Raw genomic sequence first — 25947 nt, forward strand, 5'->3', positions numbered from 1 at the left:
AAATGTTCGCTTGGTAGATCGAGAGTTCCATGGAAGTCTACGTTGATAATATACTAGTCAAAAGCATTAGAGCTGCAGACCACCTTTCCGACCTTGAAGAGATGGTCGTGATCCTGCGAAAGTATCAGATGAAATTAAATCCGAGCAAATGTGCCTTCGGCGTCAGCTCGGGAAAATTCCTCAGATTCATGGTTAGTAAGAGAGGGATAGAGGTAAACCCTGATAAGATCCAAGCCTTACTCGACATGAGCTCGCCAAAAACGATGAAGGAAATCCAATGCCTCACAGGAAGAATAGGTGCACTCAGTCCCTTCGTTTCTCGAGCCACAGACAAATTTCTACCCTTATTCAAACAATTGAAATGAAATCAAAAGACAGTAGATGAAAGAATGCAAGCTCGCTTTCCAAAAGCTCAAGCAATACATGGGGTCCCAACCATTGCTTTCGAAGCCTGAGCAGGGTGAGCCGATTTTGCTGTACTTAACAGTCTCACCATCCGTAGTCAGATCGATCCTCATCAGGGAGCGAGGAGGGAAATAACAACCCGTGTACTATGTCAGCAAAGCCCTGGTCCTAGTGGAGACCAAGTACCTAGACATAGAGAAGCTCGACCTAACCCTTATCGTGTCAGCGCGGCGTGTACGACCTTACTTCCAGGCCCACACCATCGTGGTCCCAACAGACCAACCCCTTCATTAGGTGCTCTAGAAACCTGAGGTGTCAGAGAGACTCACGAAATGGGTGGTTGAGCTCAGCAAGTTCGATGTCAGTTATCGACCCTGAACAGCCATCAAGGGCCAAGCAGTGACTGACTTCCTTGTTGAGCTCGTATCTTAAAACGATCTGGAAGTCAACCCTGACGTACATATCTAATAGCTTGAAGATCGGATAACCGAGCTAGATATACAGACATGGATGTTGCACGTAGATGATTCATCCAATTCTAAAGGTAGTGGGGCCGGGATAGTCTTAGAGGTTCCTGATTAGACCTATATATAGTATGCCTTGATATTTGGATTCCAAACATCCAACAATGCGGCATAATACAAAGCCCTATTGGCTGGGCTCAGGCTGGCAGCAACGATGGGAGCTCAACACTTGGAAATCCATAGTGACTCATAACTCGTGGTCAACCAGATAGCCAGTGAGTACCAGTCCAAAGAAGAAAGGATGAATGCCTACCTACAGAAGGCCTAGGAGCTAATCGATAAATTCTCAAAGTGCATTATCAGCCTAATCTCTAAGTCAGAAGACTCCAAGGTAGACATGTTAGCAAAGCTTACCACGGTAGCAGAGGACGACTTCCTAAAGTCAATCCCAGTCGAGTTCATGGCTGAGCCGAGCATTAGTGAGACCAACACAATCGCGGCCCTTCCAGTGAGCTCAGGACCAACCTGGATGGACCCAATAATCAATTATCTCAAAGAAGGAAAAATTACCCGAAGATTGACAAGAGGCATGTAGACTTCGGTCTAGGACAGCTCGGTACACTATGGTCAGAGATATTGTATATAAAGGAGGGTTCTCCCTATTTTACCTTAGGTGCCTCTGATCCGACGAAGCCAAATACATCCCGAGAGAAATACATGAAGGCATTTACGGTAACCACTTTGGCAATCAGGCCCTGCCTCACAAAGTTATCCGACATGGATATTTCTGGCTAACCATCCAGACAGATGCCATGCAGTATACTTGAAAATGCGACAAATGCTAGCGCTTCATAACAATACTTCATTAACCACCCGAGCAGTTAATTGCCACGACCAGACCATGGCCCTTTGTCCACTGGGGGATCAACATCATCGGTCCTCTGCCAACTAGCAAAGGACAGACCAAGTTCACGGTTGCTGCAATCGACTACTTCACTAAGTGAGCCAAGGCCGAGCCCCTAGCCACGATCACCGAGCAAAAGATCACCGACTTTATTTGGAAGAACATAATATGTCTGTCCATCCATTTGTTGTGCAATGGCCCACCTTAGTGAATTTTTCAGAGCACAGAATGTCTAAACACTTAATGTAAGGCTTGGATCTTGCACACATGGGCCATATATCATACACCTAGAACAATTTATGGTCAAATAGGTTATTGAGATCAACTAAGATTATTCTCAGTTGGTTTGTCAAAAAGGTTGTGGTGCCATACATCCTAATACAAAAACATTTTTATTGTATCCATCCATTTATTTTGCTCACGGGCCCACTTGAGCAATAAAATAGCCTGACTTTTAGGACATGATATTTTAACACTGACTGATGTAGAGCAGGTCACGAACACTTTCATGGCCAAGATGGACCATAGAAGGCTTGCTCGGAGGTGAAGGTGATCAGGACTGTCAGAACCTTAAAACAATCGTATCTCATAAATCGGAATGATTTTTTCAACAAATCATATATGATTTTGTGGTAGGAGAAGCTACTTTAGCCAACCAACCCGCTATGTCGGGTTGCCCACGCCAGATTTACGAGATTTCATTAGATCTACAGTCAAAAGTTTATTTTATTTTCGTTTTTACTATAAATAGTAAGTTTTAATTTGATTATGACTTTTGATTAGAGATGGGCATCGAGTCGAGTTGGACCGTATTGGGTCCAACTCGATTCGATTCGATTTTTCCAAGAACCTTACCCGAACTCGATCCGATTTGGGATTGAGTTCAGCAGGGCTGACTCGATCCGATCTGAATCCTTATTGGCCTGACCCGAACCGAGTTCGACTCGATCATGGAAACCGAGTCAGATCAAGTTGAGTCTGTCCGGTCGATTCGAACTGGGCTAAGTCAAGCCAAGCCGGAGACTCTCGTGCTAGGAAGGAAATGGGGTGAAATCGGGAGAGAGAGGGAGGGAAAGGAGGAGAGAAAGAAGGAGGAGGGAAATCGGAAGAGAAAGAAGGAGAGGAAGGAGGATAAAAAGAAGGACCTCGTGTAGTGCCGCTTGGGTAGGGATGGGTTAGAGTTCGTCGTTCGGGTAAAAGAGGGGTAAAAGTAAAAATTATTTTTTATTTTTATTTTTTATCTATACTACCTGATCGGAGGAGATTTCGGATAAGAACGGACCGGATTGGCTATTGACCCAAAGCGGACTCGATGTGCGGTTAGATCTGAGTGGGTCTACTCAATCTGACCCGATCTTGGCTTTGGTTTGGGTCAGATCGGATCCGACCGGTTTGAACGGGTCGGATCTGTCGGTTCGGGTTGAATCCTGCCCAGCTCTACTTTTGATCCTTTGAGTTTTAGGAGTCGTGCCTAACATGAAAAGGGCTTAGAAAAATTAGGACACTAATGTGTTTAGGCTAAATTGGACACTTACTATTTTTGGCTGAAAACCATGAAGTCTAGTAGGAATCATGACCGTCTTATAAATAATAAGTTTACTATTTATAGTAAGTCACATTTCTAGGGAGTTTGAGTCTTAAATTCTATCTTATGTTTGAGTTCACTATTTAAAGGATTGTAATTTCATTTTTTTAAAAATCATTAATCAATTTATTTTCGAATTATTAAAAATTGTTTTTATTTTTATCCCTCATGATTCGAGGAATCTCTATGAGGAGTCCAGAGAAGCTCCATAAAATCGTAGTTATCCCTGAGGAAGACGGTGATCAACCTCATCACGTCCTTCCCTACCTCACTCACCCACCTAATTCTAGAGTTCAAATCTCATTTGCAGGCCATATTTGCATGTGTGGCTGCATGTGGATGGACGTGGCGTAATGAACTTCACTGTACTTCAAGGTGTAAACTTCTTCATATAGTTCTCACGTTCCTTTGCGGCTCCCTTACAAATCTCCATCTAGCTATCAAAACTGTTCAAGTGATTGGCCCCCATAGTCAGCCAGAACCTCCTCGCCCTTGTATAAATTAACAGAACAAACAGAATGGAGGGCTCCATCCATCTGAAAAATGAAGGTTAGAGGCTGTCCACACATAACAAAAAAAAAAAAAAAAAGAGGAAGAAAAGAATTACTCCTGCACTTCCATGGACATCTAAAAGCACCCTACGCAAATTCAAATCAGATCATCCCCCTTCATCGCATGAACATCCATCATAAAACATTATTCTCCAAATGCCAGATTCAGTAAAATGCTCAAAAATGTCTATTGATGAAATGTCCACATTAAGGTTCGAAGGAATATATAGCAGAATCTACAGAAATAGATAGATTTAATCCAAGTAGTCCAACGAGAAGCAAAAACTTCATAATGGTCCAGATCTAATTGCATTGTCCAAATCTTCAATAAGATCATTTATGTCCTCAATGCCCACAGAGATGCGAATAAGATCCTCACTCAAACTCCTCGACTCACGAACTGACGCGGGTATGCTTGTATGGGACATGAAGCATGGAAAGCTTACGAGAGACTTCACACTTCCTACACCACAAAACATTGCAAAAGGTGAAGTAAAAGCAACACATGCAGATGTACACTTGCCAGTCTATGCATAGTAGTACAAACAATACCAACTGTTTTGAAATAGTTTTCTTTTTCTTCTTCTTTTTTATTTTTATTTTTTAGCATAATGGTTGGAGATAATTAATTGATTTTGTGGACGCTGAAAAGTCTTAGTTTTATTTTGTAAATGAGCTATTTTGAGGTCTGTGAGGATTAAATGTAACTGTGAGGGTTCCAAAGAATATGGGTAAGCCAATTGATATCTACATCCCATTAGCGGCACATTTGGATGCACCCCTGATGGACTAGAGAAGGCCCGATCGGAGGAGGAAACAATCCAGACCGTCAAAACCTTAAATCAGTCGTATCTCACAAATCAGGATGAGTTTTTCGACATATTATATATGATTTTGAGGTAGGAGAATCAACTTAAGTCAATCAACCCAGCTTTGCCGTGTTGCTCATGCCAGATTTGTGAGATTCCATTAGATAGATAGTCAAAGGTCCTATTTAGTTTCATTTTTACTATAAATAGTAAGTTTTACTTCGTGTATAACTTTTGATCCTTTGAGTTGTAGAGGGCGTGCCCAGCATAAAAATGGCATAAAAAAGTTAGGAGAATAACGTGGTTGGGCCAAATTGGACACTTACTATTTTTGTCCAAAAACCATGAAGTCTAGTAGGAATATGGGTCGTTTATAAATAATAAATTTATAATAAGTCATGTTTTTAGGGTGTTTGAGTTGGAGTCTAAGTCTAAAACTTCATTCTATGTTTGAGCTCCTTATTTAAAGAGTTATTATTATTATTATTATTATTATTTTATCATCAATTAAGTTATTTTGAATTTTTTAGGAATTATTCCTGTTGTTATACCTTGTAGATTTGAAAAAACTCTGTGATAAGTCCAGAGAGTTTCATGGATTCACCCAAGGAAAACGGTGATCGACCTCATCACATATATCCCTCCCCACGCCAACCCCTTGTCACAATCCAAGAGAATAGTTTATAGGGAGATATGTTTATCCATCATGCTTTGCACTTGTGAAGGGTCATATTTTGGGATTTCAAGGGAGTCGGATGCACTTTTTCCCATGTCCACCCCATGTCAATACTTAAGGCACTGTTTGGCAGATGCCTAAAAATGAGTTGATTACATTTTATTTAACAGTAATTATGAATGTATTTAACAGTGATATGTTAAATAAACTCATTATGTATTAGAGATCAAGATCTAATTACTGTTAACTAAAAATAAACTCATTTTTAAGTATCTATCAAACAGGGCCCAAGATGTTCTGGATATTGACATCGAGCAAAAAAGGGAGAAAAAGAAAAAGATCCCATATGTTGTTTAACAAAATCTGCAACCCCCTAAACATGATCATACGTTCTGCTTGAGATTTACTGTACAACCAAATGCAGCCTGATTGATTTGCACGCACCCATTAATCACAATTTTCGAAGTGCTTTCTAGAATTTTAAAGTTGGGATTAGGTGCAAGAAAGCGCTGCTTTAGCAACGCGAATTAACAAGGATGGCATAGGGTCCAGGCCCGGCTAATCTCAATTTTGCAGGATTAGAGCCCCAAACAAAATAATCTTTCCAAAAATAGAAATTAGGTGTATTTAAATCAATAAGGTCGGGTGTAAATAATGGTGGCTCCCATGGGTTAATGTTTATCATTTATGGGACAATAGTGGTGAGGGGGATGGAGTGTTCATCCTAAAATGGAAAGGTATTTCAAAAGCTTTCAAAAGGGTAGTTGCTTCACTTTGTTCTGGTCTGCGAGTAGAAGAATGACGCAGGTAGGGGCGTGATGAAGTCGATCACCCTCTTTCTCAGGGGATGTCTACTTCGAATCCACGGAGCTCTTTGGACTCATCAAGAGAGCTTTCTTGAATCCACAAGAGGGAAAAAAATAGAAATAATTTTTAATAAATTCAAAATAACTTGATTGATGATAAAAAAATGAAATTGTAACTCTTTAAATACAGAACTCAAATTTAGGGTGGAGTTTTAGACTCAAACTCTAACTCAAATACCCAAAAAAAATGACTTACTACTATTTATAGTTGACCTCTATTCCTACTAGACTTCATGGTTTTAGGCAAAAAATTAGAAAGTATCCAATTTTTCCCAACCACTTTATTCTCCTAACTTTTCTAAGCCATTTTCATGTTGGGCATGACTTCTACAACTCAAAGGATTGGATCAAAAGTTATACTTTAATTAAAACTTACTATTTATAGTAAAAATGAAAATAAATGGGACTTTTGACTGTTGATATGATGGAATCTCACAAATCTAGCGTGGGTTAGCTTAAGTAGCTTCCCCTACCCAAAATCATATGTAATATGTGGAAAAACTCATCATGGTTTGCGAGATCCGACTGTTTTACGGTTCTGACAGTTGGGATCATTTCTGCATCCAATCAGGCCTTCTTTGGTCCATCTTTGCCGTGAAAGTGTCTGCGACCTGCTCTACATCAAAGAATGCCCACTAAAACTAACAGTATTGCTGAAATACTTGGTAGTTTCAACAAAGTGCTTAGAGAGAGCCAATGGAGCCAATGACCCATCAAAAAGCTTAGAACAGAACCAGCACCCTTTGCCTGCAAGTACTGTATATAAAGGAAATGATGGATTTTCTGAGATAGGGCATTAATCATGAGTGTTTTCCTGATGCACTAACCTTAAAATAGTGTAAAGAGCGTCCAGGATGACCAGGCAGACCAGCATGGTGTACTTTCTTCACCCAAGGATGAGATGAAAGAAAATCAGCAATCTTTTATGTATTCTCCTGGTAAAAATGAATTCCACAGGAGTAAATCAAATACCCGTGGAAAGCAAAATAATAGGACACAAGCTGGACAAGAGATGAACTAAGAAAAATCTTCTTGAAAGGAGAACTGGCTATAGAGTCTTCAAATAAAATTCTTGACAAGATTGAAATGTGGGACTACTGTAAACTGTAGAAGTGATGTACAGTGGGTCGCATACACTTTTATGGCAAAGATGGACCAAAGAAGGCCCGTTCGGAGGCAGAAATGATCTAGACCGTCTGAACCTTTAAACAGTTGTATCTTGTAAACCAGGATGAGTTTTTGGACATATCATATATGATTTTGGGGTAGGAGAAGCTACTTTAGCCAACCAACCCCATTGAGTTGGGTTGCACATGCTGGATTTACGAGATTTCATCATATTGATGGTCAAAAGTCCCTTTTATTTTCATTTTTACTATAAATAGTAAGTTTTAGTTGGAGTACTTTTCCTCCTTTGAGTTGTAGGAGTAGTGCCCAATACGAAAAAGGCTTAGAAAAGTTAGGAGAACAAAGTGGTTAGGCTAAATTGGACACTTACTATTTTTGGCCGAAAACCATGATGTCTAGTAGAAATGGAGATAATCCTTTCATTTTTTTTAAAAAAATTATCATCAATCAATTTATTTCAAATTTATTAGAAATTATTTTTACTTTTATCCCTCATGACTTCGCTGAAGCTCTGTGAGGAGTATAGAGAGTTCCATGGATTTAGAGTAGATGTCCCCTGAGGAAGATGGTGATCGACCTCAACACATCCCTCCCCATGTTAAGAAGTCATTATGAAGGGGCTTGCCTAGGCACTAAACTGGCTCGAGAAAACTTATATGAGGTCATTTTTGTTGGGGAAACGGTGGAATCACATATAGATAAATCTAGGATAACAATCCAAAAGCACTAAGCAAAAAGGAAGGAGAACACAACGATTTAACATGGAAAACCCTTTCGGGAAAAAACTACGTCACAAAGCGACAGAAACTCACTATGAAAGCAGAAATTACAAAGAGAGAAGGCTTACCCGATTCAAACAACCTCTAATCTCACCCCTGCTACACCCCATTGAAACCTTAGAACTATTTTGAAACCCTTGGAATGCATCCCAATCCCGTTTACACCTACACACACACACACACACACACACACACACACACCCACCTTGGAAAGAATCCTAAACGAAATCAAAAACAAATCCTGCAATTTCGCAGTTTTTCGAAAAAATCTGTGCAGAATTTGATTAGATTTAAGACATCAAATACAACAATTTTCACTTCAAAACCTAAAAATGAATATGCTATCTAAATGGTCTATCTTCATTTCCTTTTGTTTTATTAAAAGTGAGTTTCAAACACTATATGAGAAAGCACTTCCAGAAGGGCCATACAACTGGCTTCGCTTTTAAAAGCTAGTGCAAGAAATTTGTTCAACCTCATCTTCTTCACCAAAATGGGGTAGTTAAATGACCAAACCATTTTGAGCCTTCAATTCATTAAGTCCTTCATAGCATAGATATAATACCATTTAATGGATAACGAAAATGTATTAACAAGGGGAATGAATGATGGTAAACACTTAGGAAATTACATTAAAGGGTAATGCGTGCCCTGTTAGGGGATAAGGTGTCATATTCTTGTAAATATAGTCTCTTAGATCTCTAGAATCCTTTTAGGTCTTCTAGAATCTTCCTATAATGGTATTCCAAAGCGGTTACGGAACATGAGGCCTGTTATGCGATACAGGGTTGTAACACCTGTTCTGAAATGATGGCCCGTAATGGGCTTGTAATGGCTATTATGGGTTCATAACGGCCTGACACGGAACTATAATGGTCTAATAAATTTTCTTCCTTATAGAAAAAAAGAAAAAAGAAAAGAAAAGAAAAAGAAAGAGAGACCTAACATAGGGGCATAACATGTTGGGGAACCATGGAAGCACATGAAAATGAATCAAGGAAAGTATTCCAATCGCATAATCAAGTTCAATCAAAAACACTCTAAATTTAACGTGAAAAATCCTTGCAGAAAAAAACCACGGCATAAAGTGACAGTAATGCACTACGAAAGTAGAAAATTGCAAGAGATGGAGATTACTTGATTTAAGCAAGCCTCAAATCACCCGTACAAGTCCTTGAAACTCTTTAGAATGAATTAAAAAGCCCTGAGATAGCCCTTATTCCCAATTACACCCACATATATATAACCTCTATGAGAACCACAATCGAAATAGGAAACAAATCCCACACTTACGCAATACTGTGTAATTCTACACGCACGTTCGATGACACTTCAATGGCATCGACAGATCATTGATGGCATCGAAAGCCTTAGATATTGTTGAGTGTAACACCAAATCGTTCCAAGGACTAATCATGGATTTTTTAAAATTTTCCGATGGCACCTTCAATGGGACTTCAATGGCATCGATGACCCTTTCGATGACATCGAGTAGAACACTACAAAATGTCCAGCAATCAAGATGGGATTTTTGGATTTTGTCGATGGCATCGAGCAGCTGTCGATGGTATCGAACAACTCTTGATGGCATTGAGTAGCTGTCGTTGGCATTGAACAGCTCTCAATCGCCTTGTTGCTGAAAAATTTAAGACATCAACCACATAACTGCCATTATGGTCCATAACATGACGACCATAAGGCTGGCTATTACGGTCACCACTACCATTATTGAATACCTTGAGTCCTAGACAATGCTTTAGAGGCTATAAATACCATATAATTGTATTCATTCTATTTATTGAAAAATATATGCATCTCCATTATTTTACATGACATTAGAGAGAGCCTCTGATCTGAGTCTCGTCTCTGTTGTCTTCTCCATCCCATTCCTCTCCTCACTGGCATCATCACTTATTCATCATCAGTCTTATTGCTAGTGAAAGTCTATGCGGAAGAGTGGGCCTTTAAGATCTGACGGTCCACAAGATATATGACCTCCACAAAGTCGAGGATGAACGGTCTAGGCTAGAGGTACACTTAACCATTACTGGAGCATATATATCTAATCATCCCTCTTATTCTACGATATAGATAGTCTCGAATTACAATTTAAGTTCTACGCTATAGATGTTGAGGGTCGAATATTGCATATCAGACCCAGTTGTTACCTGGATTTACAAACATAGTATTGTTTAAAGACCTGATTTAATCGTGTTTGTAATGCAGGGTGTGTTTAAGAGCCTGGACTGAAAAAAGGGTGGTAAATGCATGGATTTGACGCTCCAGAAGCACCAAGGCAAGGAACGGACTCTAGGAGACCAAGAGCGACGGAATTATACACCAGGGGTCCGTGAAAATCGAGAAACTGAAGCTCAAGTGGCCTGAAAAGTGTCTAGAATGCAAGATCATAGGGTTCCTACCATCTGATCAGTTCAAGACTTCATACGTGGCCTGAGGACCATAAAGTAACCGTACACGTCAAATTTCAACCATTGGATCCCTCTGGAAGTGGCCCAACGCTTAGATCAGCCCATAAACCATTGATTTTGGGCCCACCTGAGATCTGGATATGCTTAACATTTGGTCTCAACCCATTATTTGAGGAGACAAGACGGATGAACGGAGCGGATTTTCGAGATCCATTATCACGGACTCCTGACAAGGTGAACGTGCATTTAGTGCACTCGCACATGAGCCGCACCGGACCAGCCGGTCTGGTCAAACCAGCCGAAGACCGTCTCCCTCTCTCTTCTGCGCAAGAACGGACAGCGTCTTACGCTGTCCGTCCGTTTTTCGCTAATGGGCCCCACTCGTTATATGGATCGATGATCCGAACCGTTCACCGGACTCAGGACACAGCCAAGACCGACTCCTAGCTGTCCGTCTGGTCCCATGCATAGACATATGCATAGATCTCTGTTTAAACGCAGGATGGACGGCTGGGTTACGCTCTCATGAGATACCGCACTTTGGATCGAAAACCAAGCAATCCCAGACGGTTTTTCGTCCTGAAGACAATAGACGGAGTGGATTCGACATTGGAATTCTAGTGTGGCCACAGTCACCACCGACTAAACAACGTCCGCGGCTCTGTTTCTGTCTGCGTAATAGAGGCTGCGGATGATCGTAGTGGGCCATCATCACGGACCAAATCATCAATCCGAGCCATCCATCATGTAGAGGGACTCAATATTGTCAGAACCATGCTGACCGTTTTCAGCCATACACGCATACATGTCCGCTACAACGATCACAAAAGGACCATTCGAATACCGTTACAACAGGAATTCTTCCATGGGCAGCGTCAACAGAGGATCAAAACAGACCATGTTCGGTCGAAATTCTGAGGAGAAGCTGTTGGACGGCATGGATCTCTCAAATGATAGATAAAGTGGGCCTCACCAATCATTCTTACGCAGGAAGCCTCTTTGTTGCGTGATTCAGAGCCCGGTCCTGTTACAAACAGCCTGCGAAAGGCAGGACGGGCTCTACATACAGGAGTCTCCAGCTTCCGCAGCCGAGTCCTGCCAGGACTCCACAGCAGGGAGGTGAGAAGGAAGGATAAAAGGAGAGAAGGGAGGACGGCCAGGGAGGGATTTTTGGTGGGGGAAAAGGGCTGCACGTCAGGGAGTTCTTCACGTCAGGGAGTTTTCTTTGCTGCTGCTGCACGTCAGGAGTGGACGAGCAGGCTGGAGGAGGAACGTGAGAGAGGAAGTCAAGCAGGGTGGGGGCTTAGCATTGAAGGAAGAAAGGAACCAGAAGCGTAAAGCGGTTCTTTTTCTCTCTTTCCTTCTTGTTCTTTTCTTTCCCTGTTTTATTTTATTTTGCTGTTTTAATCAGCCCATTCATGTGTAGCTAATCCTCTTAGCTAGGGCTAAGAGGTGAAGCCTGTAGCAAGATGGGAGACATTATTTCCTGCTTTTCATTTAAATTTATGAACTGAGCTTGGTTTTGAGTTGATTATTAAAAGAATATTTTCTCAGTCTTTAATGGTCTGTTGTGACTGAAATTACAATGGGTTTGCAATGGTTTTGAATATCTCTTTTTCTCTTTTGATGTTTATGACGTCAGGAGGCCCTGTTGTTCACCATCGTCTCCTGGGCATGGTAGGATGACAGTACCTTCCTGATCTTCATAAATTGTTGATTGGTTGGTAATTAGTTTAATCCTGTTGTTTGCTTTGTCTCCTGGGCATGGTTAGATGATGGAATCCATTCTAATTCATATACCTCTCATCTCTTGAAAACCAGATCAAGTCAGTTTGATTTCCATAAATCTGAATGCAGGCATAAGATCTCCCTGATCCCTACAAGTGGATCCTCTGAATCCCTAGTTTCCTTCCTCTGAATTCCTTAAAGTTTTAGATAATTATTCCTCAATTATTTCTTAAATTCTATTTGGTTTAGATCACATCTTAGTCTAGTTTTATTTCTACTTGGTTTCAGATAACGTACAGGTATCAGTTCCTGTGGATTCGACCTCGGTCTTACCGAGTTTATTACTACATCACAACCCTATACTTGGGGAGTGAACAAGTTTTTGGCGCCGTTGCCGGGGACTGACGGTTACGATTCTCTGAAATTAATTGGTTTTAGGATTAGTTTAAGATTAGGATTTTACTAACCTTAGTTTTTATTTACTTTTGTTTGAGTTCAAAACTAACTTTTTTTTTTCCTGTTTTATAGGATCTTGACATAAGTTTCTCAATTGGTAATTCCTTCCTAATCTCTCTACTTTTTCCTATTTTTAAGAATTAGGGTTTAAATTTTAGAAATTTTCTAATTCTAGTACCCTCCCTTCTGTAGGAAATAATTTATTTTTAGAAATTAGGTTATTTCTTTCCCTTTTTAGAAATTAACTTTCTATTTTTATTTTAGTAACTCTCTAATTCTAACTCTCTTAGAATCTAATTTGTTTCCTAATTTATTTTTAGAATTTTTGTTTAGAAACTAACCTTCCTATTTTGTAGGCTTTTAAAATAGAAATTTCTAATTCGGTAAGCTCTTTCTCTACTTTCTATTTTTCAGTTCTCTTTTAGTAATTTACTTTCTAGTTTAGGACTTTCCTAATTAATTTTAGAAGTTTCCACTTTCTTTTAGAAATTAGTTTACTTCTACCTTTACTTTAAAGGATTGTTCCTCTTCTTTTAGAATCTAACTTATTTTATTTTATTTTATTTTGCAGGTTTTAACTCAGGACTCCAATTTGGTAATTTCTTTCCAACTCTCTCTTTCTTTCTAGATTTTCTTTTCCTTTCTTAGGATTAGATTTTTTGAGGGCTGCGAGTGTTTTCATACCCAAGTGGGCCCGTGACGACACTCGACGTCTCTTGACTGAAGGAGGATTGGTTGAGGGGTTGACTATCCATCGCAGGACTAGACACCGCTCGAAATCCCCTGAGTTAACTGAAGTTATGGCTGAAGACCAACCTCCTCTACCTCCACCTAGGGTAGAGGATACCCAAGATGAGAATGAGGTGCAACAGGCACCCCCGCCTCGTACTTTACGAGATTATCTACAACCGGCGGGAGTGAGTATGCCCTCATGTATGATTTTTTCTGAAAACACAGGACAAATGGACATCAAGCCAGGAGTTATCCAACTCCTTCCCAAATTCCATGGACTTGAATCAGAGAGTCCATATTTGCACTTGAAAGAGTTCGATGAGATTATAGCTATATTATGTTTTCCTAATGTATCTGAGGATACAATTAGGCTGAAACTCTTTCCCTTTTCCTTAAAAGAGAAAGCTAAGACGTGGTTACATTCACTGCGTCCTAGATCCATTGGCACATGGAACGACATGCAGAGGGAATTCATAAAAAAATTCTTCCCACATCATAAAACGATTACCCTCAGAAAAGCAATCATAAACTTTGCCCAAAAGGAAGATGAAACATTCTTCCAATGTTGGGAAATGTTCAAAGATTTGGTCAGTTCATGCCCACAACACGGATTTGAAACGTGGCGCATACAAATTTTTTCTATGATGGACTGACATCTTCCATGCGCCAAATGGTGGAGACAATGTGTAATGGAGAGTTCATTAACAAAGATGTTGACGAGGTATGGGATTACCTCGATAGTCTCGCTGAAAAAATACAATCATGGGACTATTACCCAATGGCGAACACCACGTCTAGGCCGACTCAATTAAAGGAGAAAGGTGGATGATATCTCTTGAAAGAAGAGGATGATCTCAAGTGTAAAGTGACTACGCTCATAAGGAAAGTTGAGGCCATGGAAGGAAAGAGGGATAAGGTCAATGAAATTATTTGTGGCATCTGTGATTGCAACATTCACACAACTGAAAACTGTCCTACAATACCTGCCTTTCGAGGAGTGTTGAATGAACAAGCCAATGCCGTAAATAATTATCAAAGACCTTTTATTGGACCTAACTCCAATACATACAACCCTGGCTGGAAAAATCATCCAAACTTTAGTTGGAGGAATGGACAGACGGCTACTCCTCCAGGTTTCTTCAATCAAAATCCAAATCAAGTGAAACCTCAAGAGGAACCGGTTCAAAATCCCATACAAGAGCTGGCTCAGGCAATGCGGGGAATTACAGATTTTATGCAAAAGATAGACTCTCGTATGACGGTTATAGAAAAGGGGATGCTTCCTGCACAACCTCTCCCCAATCCTAAACCGCAGTACGAGAGTAATGATCCCAGCTCTTCAAATCAAATGGGGCATGCTAAATCCATCACCACTCTTAGGAGTGGGAAGATCATTGATAAAACTCTTCCGGTTAGGCCCGAAAAGCCTCAAGAACCAGAAGAGGACAACAATGATGGATCCATTGATGCCCCACAAAAAGTAGAACCGGAACTTCTAGAGAAGCCAGTTGCTCCATTCCTCCAACGGTTGGTTTCACCAAAACCTCTCTCTAACTCTCAGGATATCCTAGAGGTGTTGAACAGGTGAAAGTCAACATTCCTCTACTTGATGTCGTTAAACAGATACCTTCATATGCCAAATTCCTGAAAGACTTATGCACGACCAAAAGACAGAAAATTATTCAAAAGAAAATATTCTTGACTGAAAAAGTGAGTGCCATCCTGAAGCAAGACGTGCCGCAGAAATTCAAGGATCCCGGTAGCCCAACCATATCATGTGTAATCGGGAACCATCGAATTGATCACGCACTTCTTGACTTAGGAGCGAGCGTCAATTTGATTCCCTACTCGGTATACAAACAGTTAGGTTTGGGTGAATTAAAACCCACCCTAACCACACTACAACTTGCTGATCGCTCTGTTCGTGTACCAAGAGGGATAATTGAGGATGTGTTAGTCCAGGTCGATAGATTTTACTACCCTGTAGATTTTATCATCCTGGACACCGAACCCATCAATAACATGAGCACTCAGATTCCCGTCATTCTTGGTCGCCCATTCCTTGCCACGTCAAATGCAATTATCAATTGTAGGAATGGTATCATGACTATGTTTTTTGGAAATTTGACATTGGAGTCAAACATTTTTTTCAATAATGGCAGCAACATAGAGGATGATGACGATTTCCACGACATTAACATGATTGACTCTTTCGTGGAAGATACGACACCTCTAACCTTATCCTCCGACCATCTGGAGACGTGCCTGGCCCACTCCCATGATTTTGATGATGACATGATTAGGGAGACGTGTGCCTTGCTTGATACTGCACCGGTACTTGAAGTTAACCGGTGGAGGCCACAATTTGAAGAATTACCACAAACCGATGTAGTGCCTCTACCGTCTAACCTCAAGCCACCGAAGCTTGACCTAAAACCTTTGCCCTCTGATTTGAAATATGCCTATTTAGGTCAAGATGAGACATACCCGGTGGTGATCTCTGCCCATCTGGAGAAAGAACAGGAGAGTATGCTCATATCTACTCTCATTGAGCATAAAGGAGCCCTGGGATGGACGATAGCGGACCTCAAGGGAATCGATCCCTCGATTTGTACTCACCGCATATATCTTGAGGATAATGCAAAAACCGCTCGGCAACCACAACGTAGACTAAATCCAAATATGAAGGAAGTGGTTAAGGCCGAGGTTCTTAAACTATTGGACGTGGGTATTATATACCCTATATCTGATAGTCAATGGGTGAGCCCAACTCAAGTGGTCCCTAAGAAGTCCGGAATCACCATCGTAGCCAATGCTAATAATGAACTCGTACCAACTAGAGTCACTACTGGTTGGAGAATGTGCATTGACTACAGGAAGTTGAATACCGTCACAAGGAAAGACCACTTTCCTTACCATTCATTGATCAGATCCTTGAAAGGTTAGCTGGTCATTCCTATTACAGTTTCCTTAACGGGTATTCGGGCTTCAACCAGATAGAGATAGCCCCTGAAGACCAGGAAAAGACCACATTTACATGTCCCTACGGCACATTTGCTTATCGAAGGATGCCATTCGGACTATGTAATGCCCCTGCCACCTTTCAGCGATGTATGCTTAGTATCTTTTCTGATATGGTAGGGCAATATCTAGAGGTCTTCATGGACGACTTCTCTGTTTATCGTCCATCTTTTAGCAAGTGTCTGGAAAGTCTTAAATGTGTGCTGAAAAGATGTGAAGAAAAGAACTTGGTACTTAATTGGGAGAAGTGTCATTTCATGGTTCAGAAGGGAATTGTCCTTGGGCATATCATCTCGTCCAAAGGAATCGAGGTAGATAAGGTAAAAATCGATCTTATCTTTAACCTACCTCCACCCAAGAACATCAGAGACGTGCGATCCTTCTTAGGACACGCAGGATTTTACAGGCGATTCATAAAGGACTTTAGTCTTCTCTCTCGTCCTTTATGTAATCTTCTTCAAAAGGATGCTCCGTATGAGTGGACTGAGCAGTGCCAGGAAGCTTTCACCAAGCTTAAGGGCACGTTAACCACTGGACCTATCATGCAGCCACCCGACTGGAACCTTCCTTTTGAGCTTATGTGCGACGCTTCTGATTATGCTCTTGGGACGGTCCTAGGCCAGAGAAAAGATAAGAGGCCCTACGTCATTCATTACGCGAGTAGGACTCTAAATCCTGCCCAAGTGAACTACTCGACTACGGAAAAGGAACTCTTAGCCATAGTGTTCGCCTTGGACAAATTTAGGTCCTACTTAATCGGATCCAAGATCATTATCTATACAGATCATGCGGCACTTAAGTATCTTCTTTCTAAGAATGATTCTAAGCCCCGTTTGATACGATGGATCCTTCTACTCCAAGAATTCGATTTGGAAATTAAAGATAAAAAGGGAGTAGAAAACGTTGTGGCCGATCACCTTTCTCGCCTTAATACCTCTGATTCCCTTGAGGCGACCCATATCAATGATATGTTCCCTGATGAACAACTGTTCAGAGTCTCCCATTCACCTTGGTTCGCTGATATTGCTAACTATCTTGCTACAGGTGCCATACCGACACAGTGGACTGCGCAAGATAAGAAGAAATTTTTCACCGAGGTGCGCAACTTTTTCTGGGATGATCCTTATTTATTTAAATATTGCCCAGACCAAATTCTAAGGAGATGTGTACCAGACGATGAGCATCAGAGCGTCATCTCCTTCTGTCACTCAGAGGCCTGTGGTGGTCACTTTTCTGCTAAAAAGACGACGGCCAAGATTCTGCAGTGTGGCTTTTACTGGCCCACTATGTTTAGGGACACTCATGAGTTTTGCAAAGCTTGTGAGCGTTGCCAGAAATTGGGTGCATTGTCCCGTCGAAATATGATGCCTTTGAATCCCATTCTTATCATTGAAGCATTTGATTGCTGTGGCATCGATTTCATGGGACCATTCCCCCAATCGTTTGGGAATCTGTATATTTTGCTCGCCGTGGATTATGTCACTAAATGGGTCGAAGCGATTCCATGTCGAAAGAATGACCATTGCACGGTCATTAAATTCCTAAAAGAAAACATCCTTTCTCGATTCGGAACGCCTCGAGCCATCATTAGTGATGGGGGCTCACACTTTTGTAATAAACCATTTGAGGGTTTAATGAAGAAATACGGTATTTCTCATAAGGTGAGCACCCGTACCATCCACAAACAAGTGGGCAAGCCGAGATTTCTAATAGAGAAATTAAACACATTTTGGAGAAAACGGTTAACCCAGATCGTAAGGATTGGTCAATCCGATTGACCGATGCCTTATGGGCATACCGTATTGCATTTAAAACTCCTATTGGAATGTCTCCCTTTAGACTTGTCTATGGGAAGGCTTGTCACTTGCCTGTGGAGCTGGAACATAAAGCGTACTGGGCGATCAAAAATCTTAATTTCAATCTGGACAACGCTGGCTCGCTACGCAAACTTCAATTGAATGAATTTGAAGAAATCCGGAATGATGCGTACGATAATTCGAGAATTTACAAGGACAAGATGAAAGCATTTCATGACCAACACATTTTGCGAAAATCATTCACGCCTGGTCAGAAGGTCCTTTTGTACAATTCTCGATTACATCTCTTCCCGGGTAAGCTTCGATCTCGTTGGACCGGCCCTTACATTGTTGTTACTGTTTTTCCTCATGGGGCCGTTGAGATAAGAGATCCCGACAATGGCAAGGAGTTTAAAGTCAATGGACATCGATTGAAACCATTTGTCAAGAAATTTGATTCAGAGGACATGTCCATGCCTATGACTGATCCTGTTTACCAGGATTAATCTCCTAGTCTGATGGAGGTTATCAAGATTGATTAGTTCATGGTCCATTATTGTCTGGCTGAAGACGTTAAACTTAGCGCTCCTGGGAGGCAACCCATCTTTTCATTCCATTTTATTTTCATTAGTCAGTTCAATGTTTGTGGGTAACATTACTGCAAACCCTCACGAGACTACAACTCGTCCACTAGGGGTAACCTAGGGGTTTAAAGGCTTGTTGCATACGCTAAATGTAATCGAGAGTACCTGCGAAAGTGGTGTAGGTAGGATTTCATTTTTGTTATTTTTTATTTTACTTCTGTTGGTTTCTCTCTTGTGCTGACCCGATCTTACGTAGATATCTTTGGAAAGCCTTTTGATCCTTTCGTCCAGGTAATATCTTTCCATCACTCCTCTTATATTTTTGTTGTCCCATGTGCATTGCATGCCTATTTCTTTTACATTGAGGACAATGTAGATTTTTAGTTGGGGGTGGGAGATTATGTCACCTAATCAGCATTTTATTGGTCTTGAACAAAAGTTGTGAAAATTTTAAAAAATTTTCTGACATTTTGTTGAAGTCGAAGTGATTTTGACGGCCATCTAGGGCACTTAGAATTTCAAGATGCGTGATGTTGGTACTTTATGACTCTTGGATTCAGTTATCTATTAAATTTCACAGCTAAGTTTGAATTATTAATCCATTATTAGAATTTGTAAACATTGGTTGAGTCATGAATTCGCAGGACACATCTCGCTTGCATATTAAGGTTTCAGTTCGATATTAAAGGATTAACTTGGTAATCACTAAACATGAAAGGAACCAACTTGGAAAATTGAAAGGATTGGGCAAATGGTCTTTACCTTAGGTTTGCTCCCTATAGGTGTAGATTTAATTCCCCATGAATGATATGTGGAAAAGTTGGGTGTACAGTCTTTACCTTAGGTTTGCTCCCTATAGGTGAGGATCTGATCCCTCTTCTTGGCGTTACTTCTAATGAAAAAATCAAAAAAAAATTAAAAGAATAAAAAGATAATGTGTAAGCCAAGTTGGGTTATCGTGATTTCTCTTATTTGTTACCAATGATATCCTTAAATTTCAAGGTGAATCTTAATGTTGACAAGTCGAGATTGGACTATACATCCATGGAATTCAATAATTAGAATTATTCTAATTGATGGACTAATATTTTGAACTTGATTATGAAGTTTACCCTGAGCCTGACTTCAGGAAAAAGTAATGCCAACATTCATGAATCTTAGAATTCGAGTATCTGAACTATTTTTCATAAATCTCTTGAGTTTGTAAAAATTATCCTGTAATTCTCAATTTATTTTTCGCATACTTTGCTCGGGACTAGCAAAATGCTGGTTGGGGGTTGTGTTGAGGGTCGAATATTGCATATCAGACCCAGTTGTTACCTGGATTTACAAACATAGTATTGTTTAAAGACCTGATTTAATCGTGTTTGTAATGCAGGGTGTGCTTAAGAGCCTGGACTGAAAAAAGGGTGGTAAATGCATGGATTTGACGCTCCAGAAGCACCAAGGCAAGGAACGGACTCTAGGAGACCAAGAGCGACGGAATTATACACCAGGGGTCCGTGAAATTTGAGAAACTGAAGCTCAGCGAAGTTCTAGAATGCAAGATCATAAGTACCATCGATGCTTCAAGACTCATAGTCTCGAGGACTCATAAAGTAAGTCAAATTTCAACCATTGGATCCCTCTGGAAGTGGCCCAACGCTTAGATCAGCCCATAAACCATTGATTTTGGGCCCACCTGAGATCTGGATATGCTTAACATTTGGTCTCAACCCATTATTTGAGGAGACAAGACGGATGAACGGAGCGGATTTTCGGGATCCATTATCACGGACTCCTGACAAGGTGAACGTGCATTTAGTGCACTTGCACATGAGCCGCACCGGACCAGCCGGTCTGGTCAAACCCGCCGAAGACCGTCTCCCTCTCTCTTCTGCGCAAGAACGGACAGCGTCTTACGTTGTCCGTCCATTTTTCGCTAATGGGCCCCACTCGTTATATGGATCAATGATCCAAACCGTTCACCGAACTCAGGACACAGCCAACGACAGAGTAGAATATCGTGTGGATCACACCGATTTCACTTCAAAAACATCCCTTACAGAATGGTTTTTCTAGTATATTCCAATTTACGGGATGGATTTCCTCATTGACGACAATCAGTGGGACACCAACCATCACAACGTCGACGTACACCGACTCTATTCGCAAGCAGGGGCATCATCGATCGCTGTTGGGCCTCCATCTTAGTTCAAAAGATCAATCCGAGTCATCCATCATGTAGAGGGACTCAATATTGTCAGAACCATGCTGACCGTTTTCAGCCATACACGCATACATGTCCGCTACAACGATCACAAAAGGACCATTCGAATACCGTTACAACAGGAATTCTTCCATGGGCAGCGTCAACGGAGGATCAAAACAGACCATGTTCGGTCAAAATTCTGAGGAGAAGCTGTTGGACGGCATGGATCTCTGAAATGATAGATAAAGTGGGCCTCACCAATCATTCTTACGCAGGAAGCCTCTTTGTTACGTGATTCAGAGCCCGGTCCTGTTACAAACAGCCTGCGAAAGGCAGGACGGGCTCTACATACAGGAGTCTCCAGCTTCCGCAGCCGAGTCCTGCCAGGACTCCACAGCAGGGAGGTGAGAAGGAAGGATAAAAGGAGAGAAGGGAGGACGGCCAGGGAGGGATTTTTGGTGGGGGAAAAGGGCTGCACGTCAGGGAGTTCTTCACGTCAGGGAGTTTTTTTTGCTACTGCTGCACGTCAGGAGTGGACGAGTAGGCTGGAGGAGGAACGTGAGAGAGGAAGTCAAGCAGGGTGGGGGCTTAGCATTGAAGGAAGAAAGGAACCAGAAGCGTAAAGCGGTTCTTTTTCTCTCTTTCCTTCTTGTTCTTTTCTTTCCCTGTTTTATTTTATTTTGCTGTTTTAATCAGCCCATTCATGTGTAGCTAATCCTCTTAGCTAGGGCTAAGAGGTGAAGCCTGTAGCAAGATGGGAGACATTATTTCCTGCTTTTCATTTAAATTTATGAACTGAGCTTGGTTTTGAGTTGATTATTAAAAGAATATTTTCTCAGTCTTTAATGGTCTGTTGTGACTGAAATTACAATGGGTTTGCAATGGTTTTGAATATCTATTTTTCTCTTTTGATGTTTATGACGTCAGGAGGCCCTGTTGTTCACCATCGTCTCCTGGGCATGGTAGGATGACAGTACCTTCCTGATCTTCATAAATTGTTGATTGGTTGGTAATTAGTTTAATCATGTTGTTTGCTTTGTCTCCTGGGCATGGTTAGATGATGGAATCCATTCTAATTCATATACCTCTCATCTCTTGAAAACCAGATCAAGTCAGTTTGATTTCCATAAATCTGAATGCAGGCATAAGATCTCCCTGATCCCTACAAGTGGATCCTCTGAATCCCTAGTTTCCTTCCTCTGAATTCCTTAAAGTTTTAGATAATTATTCCTCAATTATTTCTTAAATTCTATTTGGTTTAAATCACATCTTAGTCTAGTTTTATTTCTACTTGGTTTCAGATAACGTACAGGTATCAGTTCCTGTGGATTCGACCTCGGTCTTACCGAGTTTATTACTACATCACAACCCTATACTTGGGGAGTGAACGATAGATAGTCTCAAATTACAATTTAGGGCCTAGATCGTTTAAAGTACAAGCTAAATGGACAAGTATTAATATCAAAACTTTCCATGTACTCTCATTGTTGCTTGATGTATATTATTCAAGAGAGAACCTCTTCAATAAAAGGACTGCCCATAAGGGAATGACGGGAAGTTTGTATGAAACCTATCAGGTGATTGCCCATAAGTGGGCTCCACGAACTTATGTCCAACAGCCAGTGGCAGCACACCACCTGCATATCTAAGTGTCTACCAAGATTCGATGACCTTGTTGGATGGTTCAAGGCTCTCACGTAGGACACCTCACCATTGCCACACGATCTCACAGACATCCGTAAACCGACATATTCGATAGTGACAAAACCTCATCCCTGCCCCCCACCCACTTAAAAAAGAAAAAAAGGAAAATAAAACCGTCTTCTGTCTCTAAAGATTTTGGTTGACTCAAGACTTTATGAGATGCATTGTCTTTTATGAGACCAAGCTCTTTACGCCCTTGATAGGGCTTGGCCCAACTACAACTCGTTTGTCATTTCTATCAGAGTACTCATTCCTCTTCTTTTGATGTGCTTTGGGCTTGGCTCTTGCATTTAATTGAGGAGGCTTGAATGTCTCATCTTTCCTCCATGCAAGATACCTCCCATCCTGCCTTGTGTTGGTCGATGTAGTGAAGGTTCTCATGGTGCTCATTTCGATCATTATGTTTGATGCACCCAGACCACCTGATTATCCAATTGAGGCCCAAATATATATTGCCGATCGTCTGACCGACAATGCCCATTTGATTATAGATCAGGCCCAAATCAAAGAGTTCTGGAGCAGGCTTATCTGACTGTTCAAATTAAGGATTTGCACCAAGAGTCCAAATTGACCCGAACTATCATCTGGATTTAATCAAAGGTCTTGATGGTCGTTTTGGACAAGATCAATGGTCCAGTTGGAGTGTAGGACCAACAGATCCAATTGAACGGTCATGATTAATGATGACAGGTTGGATTGTTGGGCACACTAGGCCAACTATACCCAATATACAAACCACAGAGCCCTTTGTGCTGTTAGTACAAACCATACAACAGTTTAACCCATACATTTGTATATAGGTGTGGTCTTTAGCAAGTTTTGAGTTTCTTAAGTATTAGGGCTTATATAGATTCAGGAAAAAGTAGGAACTGTTGTTTCCTTGAAAACGTCATTTCCAGGGAACTGGTTGGAAAGGAAAGGATGTTTTTGTTGTTTGGTTTTTAACACAACCTTCCATGAAAATTGGTTTTAGTTTCCAAATCCCTTGTTTGACAAAGATTATTTTCCATGGAAAATACAGTTAGTGGGTGCTTCAAACATCTGTGTTATGAGCATCCATTATCCAATATAGGTCATACCATATGATTAAGATGATCTAATGATGGGTGAATGTTTGAACGGATTTGAAGCCATTGCTTGTTGGCTTCAAAGCTTATTATCAAGGTAAAATGCATTAGGGTGCATATACATTTTTTAGCTTTAAAATTATTGAGCGCCAATGCGCAACCACTCTGAAGCCGTTGCTGGCTTCAAAGCTTATTACTAAGGTAAAACATGCTAGTGCGTGCATATATTTTGAAGCTTCAAAATTAGTGAGAGAGAGAGAGAGAGAGGTGGTTCACATGCATGCCTTTAGATCTCACCGGTAATGTTGTGTGGACTATAAGCCTATTCCAAAACTCATGTGGGCTACACCGCATGAATTTTAACATTTCAGGCATGATTTTTTTATTGTTCCTTCTGCTGTGACCCACCCGAGTTTTGGACCAGGCTAATCTTTGGGATACCAAGTGAAACATTGTAGCCTACATGATGGACGATGTGGATCTCATGCACACATCTAAGTGGGCCCCACAGAGATCGACACTATGGGAACATGATCATTACATATGTATATTTATGAGTGTGTGTGTGTGTGTGTGTGTTATATTTCTGCTACTGTGAGATTTTGTGCTCTCCTCGCCAGTCTGTGAGGTATATACATCCGGCATAAAACTTTAGTCAAATCCTTCTCATTAGTCATGAATCCTAATACGACAGTTCAAGCTCATGCTTAGCAATTCATGCAAGTGATTTGCTGCATTAGCATCCAAGTGCAATGAGAAATGGGAAAGTGTTTGGTAAGGTGCCCTTAGAAGTGAGTTGTTGCAGCGTTGCTGGGTGGCAGTGACAAGTAAGCAAGGGTTCCAGTGCTATTTTGGACACATGTAGTAAGATAGTCCAGAAAAATAAGATTTGTCTTGTCACATGGAATGCACGAACTTTGAAAGGTAGGAATAGAGTTAATGGGGCATGGTTTGAGAAAATGGTGACCTTACGGCTATATCAGCCATTATGTAAGGAAGGGGCGCCCTTGTTACGCGATACAAGGGTAAATTAGTCCATTATTGAAAACATGAGCCATATCAGCACAGTGATGGGGCCAATACGGCCATAAAGGGCATACTATTGAAGTATCATTTTCAAAATTTCTCTTGTTTTCTATTTCTTTATTTATTTCAACCATGAAATAAGCTTAAAAATTAATTTAAACTAAATCTAAGCCTATTTTGAGGATTAAAACACAAAATTAAGTGGGATTCAATGAACTAAAACTAAATGGAGCATTCTAAGAAGCTAGTATCAGAAGAATGGTAAACCCTCATCCCTTTTTTTTAATTTTTCCATCCTTTCTTTTGTTACATTTATATGTAATGGGCCTTAATCCACCAAATCATGCTTGATTTGTGTTGATTAGGATCTATTTGTTCGACTTTGACTTTCAGTAGGTCAAGCTGATAATGCCTGACAGGAAATTCTTGCCAAATAATGGCTTGTTACACCATCAACTATACAAAAGGAAAAAAAAAAACAAAAGAAGAGAAGATAATACATATTTGGGATCCTCACTTTTTCTTAAAGAAAATTTCCAATGACTTTGAGATTTAGAAAAAAAAAAAAAACCAAGAACAACTTGTTTTAGTCAGAAACATGAAAAAAATAAAAAAACCAAGAACAACTTGTTTCAGTCAGAAACATGCATGTTTTCGGGATTGGAATATCTGCATTCTAAAAATATCAAAACAACTTGGATGAAATAACACTCATCATCAATTATTTCATTAATTTGGATTCTTATTACATTCATTTCATTATCCTTGATTTTAAAGTAGAGTACGACTGATTGTACAACATTAAATAATAATTGAAAACAACAATTCTAACAGAATCTTGTTTCACGTTGATACACGAGTCGAAAGTCTTGTATTGGAACTCATAAGCTTGATTGTGCAGAACAATGACTGCGCGGACTATTGTTGCATAGTCGCACAACACAACCCTATTGCATGGTTGCGCAATAGGCTCAGTCTCCGTTCTCTTTCGTCTTTGTTCTCATTTTCCTTCTTTTGCCTGTGGCCTTCTCAATATATGAATTATG

The 25947-nt window shown here is 40.6% G+C and overlaps 1 non-coding gene across 1 annotated transcript; it reads right to left on the reverse strand.

Moving 5' to 3' along the window:
* Positions 1-14018: 14018 nt before the first annotated feature.
* Positions 14019-14125, reverse strand: LOC131235761 (small nucleolar RNA R71). The gene has a single exon (XR_009166283.1). It is a non-coding gene; the product is annotated as a small nucleolar RNA R71 (small nucleolar RNA).
* Between the last annotated feature and the right edge of the window lie 11822 nt (positions 14126-25947).

The sequence above is a fragment of the Magnolia sinica genome, chromosome 19 (assembly GCF_029962835.1).
Source record: "Magnolia sinica isolate HGM2019 chromosome 19, MsV1, whole genome shotgun sequence".
Classification (NCBI taxonomy): Eukaryota; Viridiplantae; Streptophyta; class Magnoliopsida; order Magnoliales; family Magnoliaceae; genus Magnolia; species Magnolia sinica.